General features: G+C 39.1%; 1 pseudogene; it reads left to right on the plus strand.

The window, feature by feature from the left end:
• The window catches only part of LOC125235152, a 23314-nt pseudogene extending 3967 nt beyond the window's left edge, over positions 1 to 19347 (plus strand).
• Positions 19348 to 20274: the final 927 nt, after the last annotated feature.

Raw genomic sequence — 20274 nt, forward strand, 5'->3', positions numbered from 1 at the left:
AAATATTAATAGTAGCGCCATTAGCTAGGCGTACCCCAAAAAGTGTAATGCCATCTAGGCCACCATACCATTTTCTGTATGGTACTGAGGTAAATTTTTTTCTTAGACTTTATCTGTCTATACGGAGTTATATATATATATATATATATATATGTCTTTGCCTTAGACGTATAATAACACCAGCGGGCCCGTTAGTTATACTTATCCGTCTGTGCTCGCAACCATGAGTTATAATGGCAACTGAGATATCGCGAGTCGAGCAGTGCAGCGTCATGGATCACGTCAGTTTCCTCCTGGGAACGGGGAACCCCGCTCTGGTCAGTGTCACAGTGTATAGTCTATCCTCTTCACTAAGATTATGTACGCCAAAAGTATGGCGAACTTAGATTCTATTAGTTTAACCCCGCTCTGGTTAGTGGTGTGTCTACGGGTGTGTATCCATCTTTCTTTTCTGAAATCAAGCTGTACGAAAATGTACGGCAAACTTAGCTTCTATCCTAATAAGTGTAACCCCACTGGCCTGGGTTGACAAGACATCAGTGACAACTGTCGCGTGACAGTGACACTTCACCGTTCATTGCCGGTTTAACAAGGATTTTTTTTTTTTAGTTTATTCAGAAACCAAACAGTCACATAAACACATTATATATTGGCAATACAAAAATGTACTGCAAAAAAAAGAAAACAGCAACAAAAGCCCTGGAGGTTCATAATTGTATACTAAATAATGTTCACTTAATGAAAATATGAAAACAACATAAACGTAACGTAATACAAGAAAATTAAACATTGACAAAAACCACCACCACTTACCAACCCAGACGTAGGTACAGAATCGTCAGTGTCAAGAAGTGTCAATGTCATTGTGGTTAAATAAGCCACTGGTCAGTGTGTGCGTCACACTGTACTTTGTAAACTTTCGTGGCTATCTTAAAATTTATCGTTTTGTGTGACATGAAAAATGCAATCCTGAAGGACTAAGCTGTATCCCATAAAGGGGTAGGCAGAGCACATGAAACCTTCTAAAAGTCTCAGTGCCACTCTTGGCAATTAAAGGGTTGAAAGAAAACGAAAATTGTGACATTGCAGTGACAGGTTGCCAGCCTCTCGCCTATGCCACAATTTAACCTATATCCCACAGTCGCCTTCTACGACACCCACGGGAAGAAAGGGGGTGGTGAAATTCTTAACCCGTCACCACACGGGCAAGCAAGGGGTAGGGGTTCAGCAAGTTTAATATTCGTGATGCCTCTCTATCCAAGGGAAATAAAAGAGACACCATTACGAATATTGTCCAATAGCCATGTTTGGATGCTGCATTAGGCCAAGAACGTTATAATAGTGATTGTACAGTGGTACGGTAATTGTAAAACACTGGGTACGATTTAAATCTATGATCTAATCACGTCATATATAAAAATAGTAGGTAATAAAAGTAACCATAGACCATAATTAAACCAGATTCTTAAGTTGCTATCGACGATAAAGACAGTTACGTCAAGAGTTCCTTGTCTTAGGGTCGGAAACGCATATGTAACACCTGTGGAGTTGCAGGACTTCATAGGCTAAGAACACTACTACATCAGGCGGGTCTTATGCTTATTAACCACCGACGTCATGCAAAAGAAATGTCTTTTCTTGCGTGAAAAATAAAAAAATGCCTGCCAAAGTGGTAAACTGTTTTTTTTTACCACTTTGGCAGGCAATGTAACATAACCTCAAAACCATTTTGTCAAGTGACCGTCATCACGTTTCTGTATTTAGTTACGTCCCTCTTTTTACTGTTTTAAATATTTTATATTACTATTTGCTGAAATTATTGAAAAACCAAACATAAACTCATTTTGCACTCGATCTAAATATAAAAGCAACAACCACACAAGCATTCCAACCAACCATTCCACCATTCAAAATCATTCTGTTCTGTCACTGACTGAATAAGTTAATGAATTGAATAAGTGCAACGATACTGACAGAGTGTTATGCGCTGAGTGAGCGGTATTTCACGCAACGTAACACTGATAGAGTGTTACTCGCTGTCGGTTAAAAGTCGCATTAGAAGTTTCACTTCAACAAAGTTTCAATAATAATATTTTTTGGACAGTGGGTTGTGAGATCAGCTCAGACCTGTCTCTGCTGGAGTACCTGCGCGTGCACAATGAGCTGCGCAGCACCAAGTACATGTGCCGCGAGGGCGGCTGCGAGCGCATGCGTCGTCGCTGTTGCTAGACCTGGCGAGAGACCACACGCTGTCAACTCTGTGAGTACCTCCAAGATGCACTCTAACTTCTTAAATACTTAATACCTCTGCCACACATTCGCCGAGCGGCGTGGGATGTAGTGAGGGAAGCAGGCAGAGGCATAGTGTGTCATGCCCCTCGTCATGCTCCTCGTCATGCCCACCGCTCTCTATTTTGTCGCTTTTTTGGCGCGAGTCAAAGGGACGGCAACAACCTAGTGCGATAATCGCGCGAGTAGGGCAGTGTGTGGCCGGGGAAGGCAACATCGCGGCAGCGCGAGAGGTCAGTGCGAGGCATAGTGTGGCAGAGGTATAATATGTGAACAGTGGGATACGAGATCAGATAAGAACTGTGCCTGCTGTAGTAGTGCACAACGAGTTTGAGAAAATCAAAGATGCTGCTTTGCAAGCGATGCGATGTCACAAAGTACTTACCTTCTCCTCAACTAATTAATAAGTGTCAACTGTTAAGTAAGTACCAACTTAGGATGAATAACTTGTATTCTCAGAAGACGTATAAGAAACTACTGCTTCTGAAACACTGTTTCGTGGGCAATGATTTGTTCAGCACAAAGTTCATTCGATGCTGTCAACTCTGTAAGTAGTTCCTTAAGTGTCTAATTACTCTAATTTCATAAAAGTCGTTCTATGTAACGTCTTTGCTACTTGAAATTGTTTACACAGTCCAGCATTGGTACCAAGCACGTGGGCTTTCAACTGGTTCATTCATTACATCAGCAGACAACAAGCACCGGCAACTCAGTGAGCAAAATTACGTAAGTATAAGTTCCTGATGACTTTTCATTGACCTTTGAGTATGAGTGCTATGTCGAATAAAGGTCACATTATACCCAGTCTGCATAATATGTCAACTAAAAAAGCTTTAAAAATTGTTGTTTATTAAATGCGAAAACTGGGTATTGAAACTGGGTATTCAAGCTGGGTATTGAAATATTAATCTCATAATACTGATGTAGGAGTTCCTCAGGGTTCTCATGTTGGCACCTCATTATTTATATTTGATAGACAATATCTAGTTCATCAATACATCCTTTTTTGTTTATTCAAAGCTCACTATGTTATATTAGAAAAATCATAGGTACATAATTCATAACATTTTGGATTTTAATGCGTCTATAATTGTATATCAAAGAAATTAATATTGAAGTCCCTCCATTCAGAATAGCATTATCATTTCAGTGTCTTGTATCCGTGACATCATGTCAAGACTGGGGAGATAACCACGATCGAGGACATCGGGAACCGTCTGAAGGGCTACCACCCGCTGCAGACGACCCTCGCCAAGCTCAACGGGACACAGTGCGGGTACTGCTCGCCTGGTTGGGTCATGGCTATGTATGGGTAAGGTTTTAAGTACTTCTATCTGCAGAAATCAGTGATTGCCATTTAATTAGGCTAGAAGTAAAATTCAGATGAGCGCGCGCCTGCCGCGCGATTCAACAGGGTACATAGCCAAATGCACAAAAATTGTTATCGTAGCTATCTATCATTATCGCCGTTCCGTATTGGCGCGACAGAACCAGATTGGGTTTCGGTAGGCAATTGTCATTTCGGCAAGACCGGCGATCCACATGACGGCGTCTTAACGCTGACGTGAGTTCAAGATCTTGTACAGTCAGCTGCAGAGAAAAGTCCCCACCTTTTTTTGCATTTGGAAATTTTTATGTGGATTCCACTAAGAGTCGCGAACTCTTCTAATAGAAGAAAAAGTGTCTTGTGTTTATTTCCTATTCTGTTACCATATTTTCATACATTTTGTATGGCGGTAACGGAATGGAAGGTTCGAAAAAATGCATGAAATTTTAGGACATTATTTTTTTCTGTCAGAATCGAAAGACCTCGCGATTCTGAGTATTAATCGCGTATTTTTTACGCATGATACAAAAAAGTGGGGTGGGGTGGTGCGGTTAACTTTGAAAAAAAAAATGGCCCACATAACAACATTTATAATGTTACTATCTTAACATTCTTAACCCGCCGAGACAACCATCGTTGTAACAGTAAGAGCAAAGACACTAGTTTCTTAGAGAAATTAAGGGTAATTTGACCTAAAGGACTTTCGCTTAAAGTTAACGGAAATCAATAAAAAAAAGCACATTTAATTCGGAAAACAGGTTCCATAATACGGTTAGTAACTCTTATCTTAAACTATGTACAGTATGCAATAAAAATAGGTAGTATAAAAACAATACCATTCATTCAACTATCGCTAAATACGTGGATGGAGTTTTGTATACCTGATAATGATAAGAACCGGTTTTTTTTTTAAATTAAATGCAAATTAAGTGTGTTGTACTTAATTACTTATCAGATGTATGTGTATAGCGCTGGTGGCCTAGCGGTAAGATCGTGTGACTTTCGATCTGGAGGTCACGGGTTCGAACCCCAGCTCGCACCAATGAGTTTTTCGGAACTTATGTGCGAAATGACATTTCATATTTGCCAGTCGCTTTTCGGTGAAGGAAAACATCGTGAGGAAACCGGACTAATTACAATAAGGCCTAGTTACCCTTCGGGTTGGAAGGTCAGATGGAAGTCGCTTTCGTAAAAACTAATGCCTGCGCCAAATCTTGGGATTAGTTGTCAAAGCTGGGGTCTGGGGTCCCAGTATCCCATGAGCCGTGGCAAATTCCGGGATAAAGTAAGGAGGATAATGACTTAGATGACTTATAGATGTAATAAAAGGATGCTGATACGCAATAATGTGTTATTCCCCATGAATTTTGCAATAAAATGTCAACTTTAATCGTCAAATTTTTGAGTTGACATCTGATTGCAAAATGCATGTGGGATAACACATTATTGCTCAGCATCCGTATGTGTAAAGATGTCGCAGACGATAGGCTGTATATCTTTATACTTTTTATACCTTTTATTTATGGTTTTTTACAATGACGTTTATGTATATATTTTTGTTTTCTCGTTTGATGTTTTTAGTTGTCAATATATATTTTAGCTGGAAGCCGGTTGTTTGGTCTCGCTCTCCCTGTGCTATCCTTTTGTCCACAATCCTGGACATCTTTTGGAACAAAGAAAACGAAATTGTAATATTGCAGTGAATTCTAGCCTATCACCTATGTACAGTCGAATTCATAAATATGTGTAGAGTTTTTCACCTTAACTCGTCGCAACAAGGTGAAAAAATGTACACATATTTATGAATTCGACTGTACCTACTGAACCCATGGCCCACAGACCCACAATCGACTTCTACGACACCCACAGGAGGAAAGGCGATGGTGAAACTGGTGAAATTCTAAGCCCATCACCGAACGTGCCAACATCAAATCTTAGTACCTGATAACTAATTTAATTTTTAAATTCTATTCTTAAATTTTATTTTTAAATTTTATTCTTAACTTTTATTTTTAAATTTTACTTACACATTTCTGACATACCTACTTATACTAATTATTATTGTTTAATACCTAAGTACTATGAATGTATGAAACCATGACAATGTATGATCAATACAAATAAAGAATATGAATATGAATAATATGAATACCTACATAATAATAATTCTTATATTAATTTTTATCCCATAGCCAAGTTTTTGTCCATAACTTTCATCCAATTACATAGTTCAATTTAGATTCTATCAACTCTCAAAGTCTTTACACCTTTGCGGTGGCTGCCTCTGCATGCATCCCATCTCTATGTCATCCCTTGGGTGCACCCATTACAGTTCATTAAACTGTCAAAAGGGCCTCTACGTGTTGGCTTCAGCTTCGCGCACGCCTCTTCAAGGGCATACCCAATGGTTTCCGTGATGGGACAGACATCCTTAGTGTATTATTTCATATAGACATCACGCGATTCCAATACAACACCTAATAAGTAACAAGACCATGTGAGTGTGCACGGGAAAACGTCCCACTTTGTCGATTGCTATAAAGCCGCTTTGCCAGTTTATTCATATGAAGATAAAAAGTAAATCTTGCCTTAATGGTAACCGACAAAGTGGGACGTTTTGCTAAACACACTCACATATACTTAATTGTAAATCAATTACCATCATCTCTAAATTGCTTCGGCATTGCACAAACCATAATTAAAAGGATCATCTATTAATTCCTCGCACAAGGCAGCGCGATAATTCCTCAATTGATCACTCTGATGCATTATGTATCAGTTCTGAAATTATTACCTATACAATGTTAAAGACAGCTGAAGTTGCACGCAGCTGAAAGCCAAAAAAATATATCCCTGTATGCGTAGCCGAATGCACAACCGTTCACTATAATATCTCTTTCGTAGTTATCTATTTCTATCGCTCTTGCGTATTGGCGTGACTGAGCCAGACTACATTTCATTTCATTCAGATGATTCAGACTAAATTCGGCTACCGTACGGGGCTGGTCAAGGTAGAACAATTTGCCTAGTTTGTAATGTGCATGTTACGAATTCTTGTGTTGTTATAGATTTAACGTTCATTTTCTAGCATTCTTGGTGGTTCCATACTTTCGAGTCTTTGAGTCAAATAGCCGACGCAAAAACAACGGGGTGTTATAAGTTTGACGTGTCTCTCTGCAGTCTGTTTGTGCGTGTATGTCTGTGGCATCGTATTGCGCCTGAATAGATGAACCAATTCAGATTCAGTTTTTGCTGCATTAGTCGGGAGTATTTTTATTTTTATCCATCTTTGATGGAAATTAGTCCACTATGTCGGAGTTTTCTCAATTTATATCGTTGTGGTTAGGTTTTTATAACTGCATAATTTTTTATAATTTCATTGCATGCATCGATCGTCATGAGCGATCAAGGACATCAAGGTCGTAAAATGATAAAACAGCAACAAATTTCTATGTAAGAATATCTGGTTGACCTTGACTTGTTTGTCAGTTTGGTTTATTTTTCTCAACTATTAGCTTAGGTATATTATGTTACCTAGGACCAAAATAAATTGAGTTAATTAGAAACAAACGTCTTAAACATTTATACCTACGTCTATCACTTGGTTTTTATAGACAGTCGACCAAATCGTTGCACTAAAAAATGGCGCGAAATTCAAAATTTCCATGGAGATTGATCCTTTGCTCCTACTTTTGCAATCAATTTTATCAATCAAATTGAAATCACTGTTATTAATTTTGTTATTGAAGAGTAACTGATATAACAGGAATAACAATTTTATTATGTTCTCTGACCCCATAATGCAATTCAATTTCAATTTCAATTTATTTCACAAATAAGCTTACAGTAAACACCAAGCGCTTAAAAGTTAGGTTATTTATTACATATATACAAGTCACTTTATACTATACAAAATTACATGTCAAAACATTAGAAACATACAACAATTAAAACATTATAAACAAACAAACAAATAATAAATCAAAAATAAGTAATGTCAAAAAAAAATTATTCATTTATGAGACAATGCCTATCATTCTGCTATTTCAAATTGCTTTTAATATATTCCAGTCTCCTGCAGAGTAAAGAGAAGCTAACAATGCTGGAGATAGAGCAGTCTTTAGGCAGCAACATCTGCCGATGTACCGGCTACCGACCCATCCTGGAGGCTTTCAAGAAATTCGCCAGCGACGCGCCAAAAGAGGACATACTTGATATAGAAGAACTTACTATTTGTAAGAAGAATGGTGAAACTTGTCGTAAGAGGTACGCGTCAAAATATTTGACAATCTTAACTTTTTTCAAAATACATTGGCTTCCAAATGGCTGCAAATGGTTAGATATACTGGCTGAATCTTTGCATGTGAAAATATTGTTCGTTAATCTATCAGATAATACTAAGAAAAGAACACAGTTTGATGTTAAATGTACCATTAATAACAACTGACTTGTCTGCAGAAAAGAAAAGTCTTTGGTGTGAACGAATTTGTAAAATGTAATACTCAACGGTAATACTAGACATAGGCCCAATTTATATTGCAGTGTGGTGATAAGTCAGAGTCAGGGTCCCGTAGCCGAATGGCATTTCTGCGACGCTACGGGGCCAGGATAGAATATATCGTTATTATACTCTGATTCTTATATGTACATAATATGCGAGTGTCTAATTTAATTTATGAATTATCTTCTGTTTACTCTTGGCAGAGTCTCTTGGGCGACTGCTGAGTGCTGACATCATCGTCAGTCTTTTGGTAGGTGAAACTTCAGATAGGCTAATTAAACACTATTTTTTGTCCTTTTTAATAGCAAGTGCAGCGAAAGTGACTGGTGCCTAGTCGAGGCAGAAGACCTCAAGCTACCCGAGAGGATAGAGATTCAGCTGAGAGACGGCAAGTTCTGGTTCAGGGTGCAGTCCGTTGCTGATGTATTTGAAGTGCTGCGGAAGAAAGGAGAGGATAGCTACATGTTCGTTGCTGGAAATACTGCTAAGGGTGAGGACATTATGCGACATTTATTAGATGGACAGGTTTTTCACACAAATTAGCATGGTCCAGTCATAGATTGACCTCCGTAAGTCCGTCGGCGAAAACTAGCGCGATACCGCTCAAGAACGAGCGAAGTGGCGTGATCTTGTGTTGGAGGCTAAAACTCATTTCGGGTTATCGCGCTAGTTAAGTACAGTAAGTAAGAAAGTAAGTCAAAATCCATCCTACTCGAAATGGCTTGCTATACTTTGGATGAGTTCCTTGATACCTACGGGTCATTGACTGGATCGTGTACCTACTAATGTAATATGTGTGTCTGCATTACTTAGAATACCCAATGTGAAATGTGATTTTTTTCTAAATAATCATTGTATGTAAATAATTGACGTGTAAATGTGAATATTTTACCAGTAAACATCTATATCTATATCTATATCAAATAATATTGAAATTTACCATGAAATCAAAAGATAGGTGAGCAGTTTCCATTAAAGATGACTAAAGTTTCCAGCGTTTTTTTCTATAGAAAATACCACTTCTTTCGTAAAGTTGGTATGAGGTCTGAAACTATGACTTATAAATTCTAAAATTTTGGGCCTAAAATACGAGAATATGCAACTGCCATAATTATGGTTAATTTTCCAGGGTAACAAATTATTAAAACAAATCTCTATGTTTTTTAGGAGTGTACCCCATCGACGAATACCCCGACTCCTCATTGATATCAGCAACGTCCAGGAGCTCAAAGGCTACCATTTCGACCAAAACCTGGTGCTTGGTGCTGGTAACACCTGACTGAGACTATGGATATATTCCAGGAACTAGCAAATTCTGCGGACTCCTTCTGGTACCTAGAGAAGTTGAGAGAGCATATGTTGTTGGTTGCGCATATTCCTGTTAGAAATGTAAGTGAATAAATAATACGTTTATCTTCTACATTTTTTTCAGTCTTATTACCATGGCTCTACCCGTGCGCTTGCGGTTTGCTTAGCAACTTGAATCTGTTCTGTATAAATAGCACTTATTTCTGAAGATCTTATTCATATTATCCGAACGAATGAACGAAGAATTCAATAATTTAAAAAAAAATCCTTTCTTATGCTCGCGCTATTTAGCCAAATAGAGGCACTACTGGCCTTATTTAGAGATTTTTTTTAATACAACGTCGGTGGCAAACAAGTATACGGTCCGCCTGATGTAAAGCGGTCACCGTAACCTATGGACGCCTGCAACTCAAACAGTGTCACATGCGCGTTGCCACCCCATTAGAAACTTGTACACTCCCCTTTTGCTGTGTTAAGTACAATGTGTGTTGTGTTAAGTACACAGCAAAAAGGAGTGTACAAGTTCCAAGGAGGGTTCGGGTTGCCGACGACTCAAAGGACAATAGACGGAACAAGTTAGTTCCGTAAGTCCTCCCGTCATCAGCACACCGCACCCTCGTTGAGCTCTGGCAGCCTTACTCACCGGCAGGAACACAACACTATGAGTAGGGTCTAGTGCTATTTGGCTGCGGTCTTCTGTAAGGCGGAGGTACTTCCCCAGTTGGGCTCTGCTCTAGATTCGAGCGAGACGATATCCGCTGTGCTGTGCCCTACCACACAAAGCGGAAGCGAATCGTCTTCGTTTAGGTTCAATTCACATTACAACTTCAGAAGAGCAGAGCTATAGTCAGCACTGTCAGCAGATTAGGTACAACAGAGTACTATTTATGCCATTAACATTATATAAAAACTTTGTTGCAGTCGTCTTGCATATACATTTGGGTTTGGGTTCAATTGGCGTAAAAGCCAAAACGCGACTTATTATGTTCGAAATACTTATGTCACGTTTAGTCGAAAGTTTTAGTCATGCAGACGAAAACATAAATATTAAAACCAGACACTTTGGTTGCATATATTATACCCGTTAGAAATGTAAGCGAAATCTATGCATTGCCGCCGGTCAATGACCGCTATTTAGATTTTTTAGAAATGTTTAATCTCTATCTTACGACTAGTTTTTGTCAAGTCACTCGCCACTTTTAATTAAACTCCGTGATGACTGATGATAGTGCATATGTTTGGAATTTAAATACGGACGTATCGCAGAGTTAGAATTTAATTTGTTTTTGCGGTATCCAAAAACAGCGAAACAAATGTCTCCAATCCCTCTTGTTTTATGAATGACCGGATGTGCGAAAAACATGCCAAAAGTGTAAAATTTTAGTAAGATGTTTTAGTTTCTAACACACCAGCCACACATTTGTCTAATCAAATGATAAAGAAAAAATAATTGAATTTGAAGTTTTTTTGAGCGCTATTTCGTATTGGAATCAAGTTGTTTTTCTGTTCTTCAATAGTGGCTACGGCTGCTATGCGCGATAAATACTAATTTAACAATATAAATAAGTACCTACTTCCTTATCCAAACTAATATTAAAAATGAGAAAGTGTGTGTGTCTGTTTGTTTGTCCGTCTTTCACGGCAAAACGAAGTGACTAATTGGCGTGATTTTTTAAGTGGAGATAGTTGAAGGGATGGAGAGTGACATAGGCTACTTTTTGTCTCTTTCTGACGCGTGCGAAGCCGCGGGCAGAAGCTAGTAAATTATAAAAGTACCTGCGCAATCTTTTGCAACTTAATTTCAGCTGGGGACCATCGCCGGCAATTTGATGATCAAACATCAACACAATGAGTTCCAGTCGGATATATTCCTTCTGCTTGAAACTGTTGGAGCATACCTTACTATAGGTAAGTTTTTTTAGTTTATCAATTAGTTATCCATCCGTCCATCTTACTGTCAATTCTATCAAGATTCTTATCTGGAGTCTGGAGTGCGTGGATATATCGAGTTTAATTTAAACTGTAAACTTAGGTTTTTCGCTAGGTGCACACTGGTGCTGCCCTCATTTTGTTGGTTTTCATAATAGACGTTCAACTTGGGTTTTTATAGCAGTGCAAATATATATTGTAGCAAACACTATAAATAATAAATAAATATTGGGGACACCCTACACAGATCAACTTAGCCCCAAACTAAGCAAAGCTTGTATATGTATATACTATGGGTGCTAAGCGACGATATACATACTTAAATAGATAAATACATATAAATAAGTACATAGAAAACATCCATGACTGACTCAACAAATATCTGTGCTCATCTGCACACAAATAAATGCCCTGACCGGGATTCGAACCCAGGACCGCGGCTTAGCAGGCAGGGTCACTAGGGATCATCCACATATTACGTCACACCAAATTTCAGGTTTTTGGACTCCCCCCTATGTCACGCTTTTTTGTATCCCTTTAACAGGGATTGTCACATTTAGTATGACCGCCCCCCCCCCCCTTACACTGTGACGTAATATATGGATGACGCCCTACCGACTGAGCCAGACCGCTCGTTATAGTCCATCACTACTCAAATCAAATCTGGATCAGAAAAAGAAGAAAATGTACAAGCACCTGTAATAAACATAATTTTTATATTTCAGTGGACCATTACGGAGTGCACATAGCAGTGACGCCTGAAGAGTTTCTCCGAGTGAACATGAGGGGTAAAATCATCTTGAACGTCTTGCTCCCGCCTCTGAGTCGATCTTACAAATTCGTCTCATTTAAGGTAAAAAAAAACTTTCATTAGTTATCCATTGACCTTAATTCAACTTGAAATAATCGGTTACACAGCAAAGGTATCAAAACCTACCTAGCCGCAAACATTTCCTATTGAAAACTTTAAGATTACGATCTAAATCATTTTACAGATAATGCCTCGCGCTCAAAACGCTCACGCCATAGTCAACGCCGCTTTCCTGTACAAGTTCTGCGCTCCACAAGACCACGTGTGTCTAGCTCGCATGGTCTTCGGTGGACTTTCTCCACACTTCGTCCACGCTAAGAATACTGAGAGGTAACATACATTTAAAATTCTGATCATGTAAAAACTTAGCAAACTTAAAATTACTTGTATCTTACAGTTAATTGTAGGAGGAAGTACCAGTATTGTCAAGCTGTGTAATTTGACAGACGTTCAGATTCTTGAGTGAATCACAGTTGAAACAAAGCTGAACGACTATCACCTGTGGTATTCCGAAACCAATACGACCTTCAAGAAAAGAGCGCCTATAAAGGACTTCCCCTCTGATGCTATCCGTGGGTGATCTGGGGAGTTACCATGACATGCTAAAGCCGTTCAGTTTAGGTTGAGAGAGAGGACGGAGCTATGTAACTGCTATAGCTGTGTCCCTTTCTCTCAATCTAAACTGAACGCCCCTGATCTCATTAGTTCATCGTCAGGCGTCATGCCTGGTTTACAATATCTGTTAAAAATCTCGAAAACTTATGTTCTTGATTACGTGTACGAACTTTTAATAGTAGGTCGCTAATAGTTTCTTAATCATGCTTATTACCTTCGCTCCTTTAGGTTTCTTCTTGGAAGACTGCTGTTCTCCAACGACACCCTACAGAGCGCCATCAAAGTCCTCACGCAGGAGCTGGCGGTAGAAGACAACCCTCCCGAACCTTCTGCCAAATATAGGAGGGATCTTGCTGTCAATTTGTTTTATAAGGTATCATGATAAAATGTGTAGGATCATCTCTGATGTCTGATATGCGACCATTGGTTATTCTTTTGAAGACATTTTAATAAGTATCATTTGGTATCATAAAACAAAAATATTGACAAAAATATAAATTATATTCATACAACAATCCCAAAATGTAATTTTCAAAATTTTGGGCTTGGCTCGGCCAAGGAGTCTGGTCTTACATGTCTGAAATTTCGATGATGGCTGATTGTTGATCATGCGGATCATGCCGTAATTTCTGATGTGATTGGTCTATTGTGAGGCATCCTTTAACTTCAAAGCAACGATCAAACGGTGCAAAATACATAGTACATATGATGTGAGTTTCATTTCTATCTTGGATAAGTATATCTGGAATTGTATCTGAATGAAGTTGGACTGCTAGTGGTTATTTATTTATCATCTTAAATCGAACATTTTCACCAGGGTCTTCTGTCACTAAGCCCCGGTAACATCGTGTCTCCTAAGTACGCATCTGGTGGGATCGTCCTAAGCAAGACTCGCCCCGTCTCCGACGGCAAGCAGATCTTCACCACTAACCCTATGCTGTGGCCGCTTAATCAGCCCATTGAGAAAGTTGAGGCACTTGTAAGTAACAACAACACAATGTTTATATATAATTATTTTTACGGATTCCTAACATCAGACGTTCAGTTGAAAGGACTTATGCAGTTCAATCCAGTGTTTTGGTCCTGAGGTCCTGACTCCAGCAAATAATCCCGATTAAGTCCCGATTTAATTTAATAATATGAGTGAATGAATAACATGAGTGAGTGGTGTCGTAGAAGTCGACTATAGGATACGGGTTAAATTGCGACGTAGGCGAGAGGCTGACAACTTGTCTCTGCAATGTCATAATTTTCGTTTTCTTGCAACCCCTTAGTTGCCTAGAAACTTGAGTAGTTTCATGTGCTCAGCCTTCCCTTTTATGAGATAAATGCGTGAATGTATGTATATAGTTTGTCTTTTATTATTAAATTTTATTTACTTCCACATAGATCCAGTGCTCCGGTGAAGCTCCTATACGGAAGACCTACCGGGCCTCCCGCGCGAAGTATTTGGTGAATTTGTTCTGGCTAAAGTACCAGTTGGTGAGATCGATCACATTGATGCCAGTGAAGCTCTGGTAAGTGACTATTTTATGTTCAATAAAATCCACACAGCTTTATGTTAATAATTCGTTCACTTTAATTATTAAATTACACATAATTGTTATTATCTTCCTTATATTCTATGTCTAAGAGTAGGACCAACGCAAAATAATAACTAACAGCTTTTGAAATTCCAGCATCACCCAGGCGTAGTAGCTTTCTACTCAGCAAAAGATATTCCAGGAGTCAACTCCTTCACCCCAGGAGACAACCCTTTCTTCCTTGCCCAAGAAGAGTTATTCTGCTCTGGTCCCGTCAAATACAACGGCCAAGTTATTGGAATCCTAGTTGCTGAGACCCGATCTATTGCAGAGTACGCCGCCAAACTTGTTAAAGTTAGCTACAAGAATGTTAAAAAACCGGTGATTGATATAAAAGTGGCGAAAAAAGATACAAACAGGACTAAATTGGGACAAGCAGTCCCAGCTACTAGTAGAGGATCAGATGTTACTAAAGTAATAAAGGGTGAAGAGACGATATACCAACAGACGCATTTTTGTATGGAAGTGCTAGTGAGTGTGGCGAAACCAACTGAGGAAGGTTTGGAAGTTCATTGCACTACGCAGCATATGGACGGGGTGCAGTATATGATATCGCGGGCTCTCAAGATGCCGGAAAATAAGTAAGTTCCCTATTACTTGTAAAGTAATGTATGTAATGTTATAGGTACCTACTTATGAAATCCGTTATTTGAACTGGTAATATTTTAAACCAACAGACAAATAGAAATATTAAAAATGAAATTGTTGTTTGTGCTAATTACCTCTAAATCACATTTTTTCTAATCTTAAAACTCGTAGGCACTGAAATAGATTTCATATATCAAAGAAAAGAAGACGAGCGAGATGTCATGGTGAAGGCTGGATAAACTTCTTGTTTACTTGTAACATCAATTCATTAACAGTTATAAATCCTTGCAGAATAGATATACACGTGCGTCGCTTAGGTGGAGCATACGGGATAAAGATCTCCCGAGGAAACCAAGCAGCTGTGGCCAGCGCTCTGGTCACCCACAAGCTGAACCGTCCTTGCCGGATCATATTATCCCTCAAGACGCAGAGTCATGCTGTGGGGAAGCGACTGCCATGCTCCACTGAATATGAGGTTTGTCTAATACTTTCGGGTATAACATTGAGGTTTAAATGCCAATGGCAGATTTTATCGACCTAGAGGGATCTTTGAAAGTGTTTCTTAAAGCCTGGTTTATTATGAAGAAAAACTTGAACTTGTCAACTTGAGTCCTAATCTTTTATTCTGTCTTTATAATTCAATTTTTTCATTGCAGGTTGCAGTAGACGCTACAGGCAGAATCCAATACTGCAATGAGAACCTTTACATGGACCACGGCTACATTGTTGACGAGCCACTGTTTCTGGCGACCTTGGACGTCTTCAACAACTGCTATGAAAAGGCGCGCTTCGACTATAAAGTGTTTAATGTCACGACGGACACTGCGAGTAACACGTGGTGTCGGTCACCAGGTGAGAATAACGAAAGTATCTACATACTTCGGAATTTCCTCCACTTTGCTGTTCGTGAGGGTATACTATGGATCGAGGTCTTTTCACCACGGTTATTGGCCTAATTTGCCTGAAGGTATAAATGCTTTAAAGTATGAGATCTGCTTTTTTAACGATGTTCGTTATATGCAATAAGATTAGTAATTAATTCAAATATGAAGTATTTATTCTTCAGGAACTCTGGAAGCTATAGCGTCAGCAGAATTCATCTTGGAGCGCATCGCATACGAGTTATCACAAGACCCTATAGAAGTTAGATTGCGGAACTTAGATCCTGCTTATATAGAGCTGAGAGAACAAGTAGACAGAATTAAATTGGAAGGACAATATGATGAAAGAAGAGCGTTTGTTGATAAGTTTAACAGTCAGAACAGGTGGAAGAAGAGGGGCTTGAGAACTTCCTTTCTACGATGGCAGCCTTTTGGTGGACAATATTTTGATATAACATTATCAGTTTACCATGACGATGGAAGTGTAATGATAACTCATGGAGGAATAGAAATGGGTCAAGGTCTGAATACAAAAGCTGTTCAAATCGCTGCGTATTTTCTAGGAATATCAATAGATAAAATCCAGATTAAGGGGAATAATACTATAATAAATCCAAATGGGTTTATTTCTGGCGGAAGTCTGACGTCGATAAATATTGGGATCGGTGTTCAGCGGTGTTGTGAAGAGCTGTTGATCCGGTTAGCGCCTATAAGGAAAGATAATCCAAGAGCGACTTGGGAAGCGTTAACGAATGCAGCATTTAACGCTAACGTGGACCTGCAGACTCACGGGTTCGTGACGATGGCTGACACGCAGAAAGTGGACGTGTATGGGGTGACGCTGGCTGAGGTGGAGGTGGACGTGCTGACGGGAGAGTGGGAGGTGATACGCGTCGACGTGTTGGAAGACGCTGGACAGAGCGTCAGCCCTGAGATAGATATTGGACAAGTAAGCCATTTTTATTCCCTCTTATCTTGTAATAGTTATTTGTTATACAAGGGGCAAAGTTGTATTTTAACACCGAGTGTGGAATTGAAAAACGAGCAAGTGAAAGGATTCTATAGTTGAACCACGAGCGAAGCGAGTGGTTCGAGAATATAATCCTGAACTTGCGAGTTTTTTAACACACGAGAAGTAAAATACATTTGCACCCGAGTGTAACACAAAACTTTTCCCCCACAGATGTCATATATACCATAGATCAAGCAAACGTATCTACTTAGCGTGTCAAATGAACTCAGTGAAATCCACTGAGTTGTCCGTTTTTAATCGCAGCTTGCTGCTTTCGGGCGTCAATTTTTGTAAGTTGAAGTCAATCAAAACATAAAAAATGCCTCGTTACGTGATATTCAATTGCAACAACACAAAAATTATGAACAATCAAGAGCCTGAGACATATTTAAAATTACAGGCAAGAAACAACTTCAGTACAAAATTTGACACGCTCGGCCCCTATACAAATAGATGAACTTGTTTCTTCTATATAAATAAAGTTCTATGTTTTCCCCTCACTATAGCGAGAAACTACAACACAAAAAATGCGTTTATCACTGCTTCCAGTAGTTCCACAGGTGGTAAATCATCTTTATTGCTAGATTCACCTACTTTTATCAATTTTAAAGCAGTTAATTTGACTCTGCTCTGCCTACCCCTTCATGGGACACAGGCGTGATTATATGTATGTATGTATGTATACATTTGACTTTATTCAACGTCAAATTAATTTATCCACTATTGGATAAAATGCGTTTTTACCCGCTGGTATTAAAGGACAAAACACGTGTTTCCAAGCTAGTGAGGGAAAGAAATCTTTACCATTTAATGATGCATTATGTCTTCGCAGATGAACCTAATCATGGTTTAAGAATCTGTTGTCTTAATTTCCCAAGGTGGAAGGTGCCTTCATCATGGGCCTAGGCTACTGGACGTGCGAGCAGCTGGTCATCGATCCTCGTACCGGCGAACTTCTAACGGATCGCACCTGGAACTACCACGTGCCGCAGGCCAGAGACATCCCGCAAGACTTCAGGGTGTACTTCCGGAACAAGTCGTATTCTGAGCCTAGAATTCTTGGCGCCAAATGTAAGTGTAACTTAAAACAAAAAAGTTTCCGGATTCGGTAGACCCGGCAGGTGCCCGACATATCGTTATCTAAGGCAGAATATAGAAAACGAAGGGCTGGAAGGTATTGGCCAAGCCTCGGCCCAGTTTACCTCGAGTCATCCTTAAACTGTCGCGATACTTTTTAAATTACGTAAATTACACTGTAATTAGTTGAAAAAGTATTAATTGAAAATAAATTGTCGATGCGAACCCCAGGTTCTCCAGCGCCATGGTAAAATACTGGCATAACACAATGAAGAAGAATAATAGAGTTTAAAAACCGAGAATGATGACAAACGATACAATCCAATGTGTTTTACTTACAGCCATCGGTGAACCTCCAATTTGTATGTCAGTAGCGGTTGCTTTCGCACTCCGAGAAGCCATTGTGGCTGCCAGGAGCGACGCTGGGAAACCCGCCAACCAATGGATCAAAATAGGTAAGAGGATTATCGCTTAGCTGCTTACTAATTGGACTTGTTTCTCTGGCTCTGTAAGGGAATGTGAGTCTTGGTCTAGAGCACGCCATTTTTGCAAAAGTCACAACCGCCATGTCAACGAAACTCTTTAAAATATTTCATCACTCTTCTATAATAGTACGTGACAGGGTATCGATAGTTGCTTTTCGATCTTTACGGAAAGTAAGCGAAGACACCCTGTGCGGTAGACCAGGTACCTATTAGCACAGAATACATATTAGTACATTCTATTAGGCTAACTTTTGGCGACAGAGATGAACTATATCCGTCCACCGCACCGATGCTGTCCGTCCACACTGAAGTCAAGTTTTGTTGAGCGATATGCAAATGTTTTTTTTATAGCAGACAGGTCGCCTGATGTTAACGGTCACTGCCGCCCATGGACACCCGAAACATCAGAAGTGTTGGAGTTGCGTTGCCGGCCTGTAAGATGGGTGTACGTGTACGCTCTTTTCTTGAAGGTTTGATGGTCGTATTGGTCCGAAAATACCGCAGGCGACATTAGACAACTCGCTTAAGTACTTACTCTTCCCCAGTGGTAGTATAGCAGTTGCACAATAACAGTTATCTTCAGTGACTGGGTCATTCTAAGTATGGGTTAGTGATTAAACTGTTCATTTTTATTTCAGATGGTCCATACACTCGGGAGAAAATACAGCAGAACACGGCCACCATGTTCAGTGACTTTCAATTTTATTGACATGGATTAATCCCAGTCAATAATTTGAAATAATATTTTTTGAACATGACAATGATTGAGTATTAATATTGCAAGTTTTCCAGTAAAATATATCTGTTACCAGCCGGCGTCGCCGAATGGCAATCGTCGACGCCAGACGCCGACAAAATTGCAGTCTGGCTCTGTCGCGCCAATACGCAAGAGCGATAGAGATAGATACATACGAAACAAAATTAAATATCATTGTGAGCATTTGTGCATTTGGCTACGTACCCAGTTTTTATTTAATTTTTACCTTCTTGTAAAGGCACAGAATATATAATAGTTGGTAAAGGATTAAATTTTGCATCAAACGATGGCTTGTTGAGCACTACTGTTTTACGATTTATGATGAGTACTTAAACCTTTCATACCAATTGACCTGGAAGTTTTTCAGAATATCATCATACAGTTTTCTTTACCGAAGATATTTCTAATAATTATGAATCATTTCATTATTATTGAAATATGAGGAAAGTTCGACTTTCTCCAGAAAATAATAGAAGATTTTTGGAGTAGGTGATGAACTATGAAGATAGTGCGTTGTTGACAAGTTTCACTTCCATCCATTTTTCCGGTTATTGAACCTTGGGGGTCAACAGAAACTAATGAAGATAGTCAAGGTTATGATGGTACAGACTTTTACACTTAATTTTCATGATTATAATGTGTTTAAGTAAGTAAGTACCGTCAACCGGGGTGGCTTTAGGAAAATTTGGGGTTACTTTGATGGTATTTGTACGGCTTCAAAATTAGCATTATTCATTATTTACTGAAACTATTCATGTCACTAGTTAGATCAATAAATATTCTTGTAAATCTATCACAGAAAATCGCGAATTTACTTAGTGATTTTAAATCTAAATTTTCAAAGTCGCCCCAGCGTTTTAAAGCCACCCCGGTTGACCGTAAGTGTCGAATTATTTTCCTCTTCTACATACTTTGTCTTGTATGTAAGAGAGGTGCTCTATTGCCATAAGTACAGTCAACCAATTGGAACCAAAGACCACTGTACAACCATGTCAAAATGACAAGCATGAGTAAGAGTTTTCTTACAACCGGATGTATAACGTCACTGTGACATAGTTCTACAGTGGCCTAGGGTTCCAATTGCATTTATACAGAGTGGGGCCTGTAACAA

The sequence above is a fragment of the Leguminivora glycinivorella genome, chromosome 17 (assembly GCF_023078275.1).
Source record: "Leguminivora glycinivorella isolate SPB_JAAS2020 chromosome 17, LegGlyc_1.1, whole genome shotgun sequence".
In the NCBI taxonomy this organism is placed as follows: domain Eukaryota; kingdom Metazoa; phylum Arthropoda; class Insecta; order Lepidoptera; family Tortricidae; genus Leguminivora; species Leguminivora glycinivorella.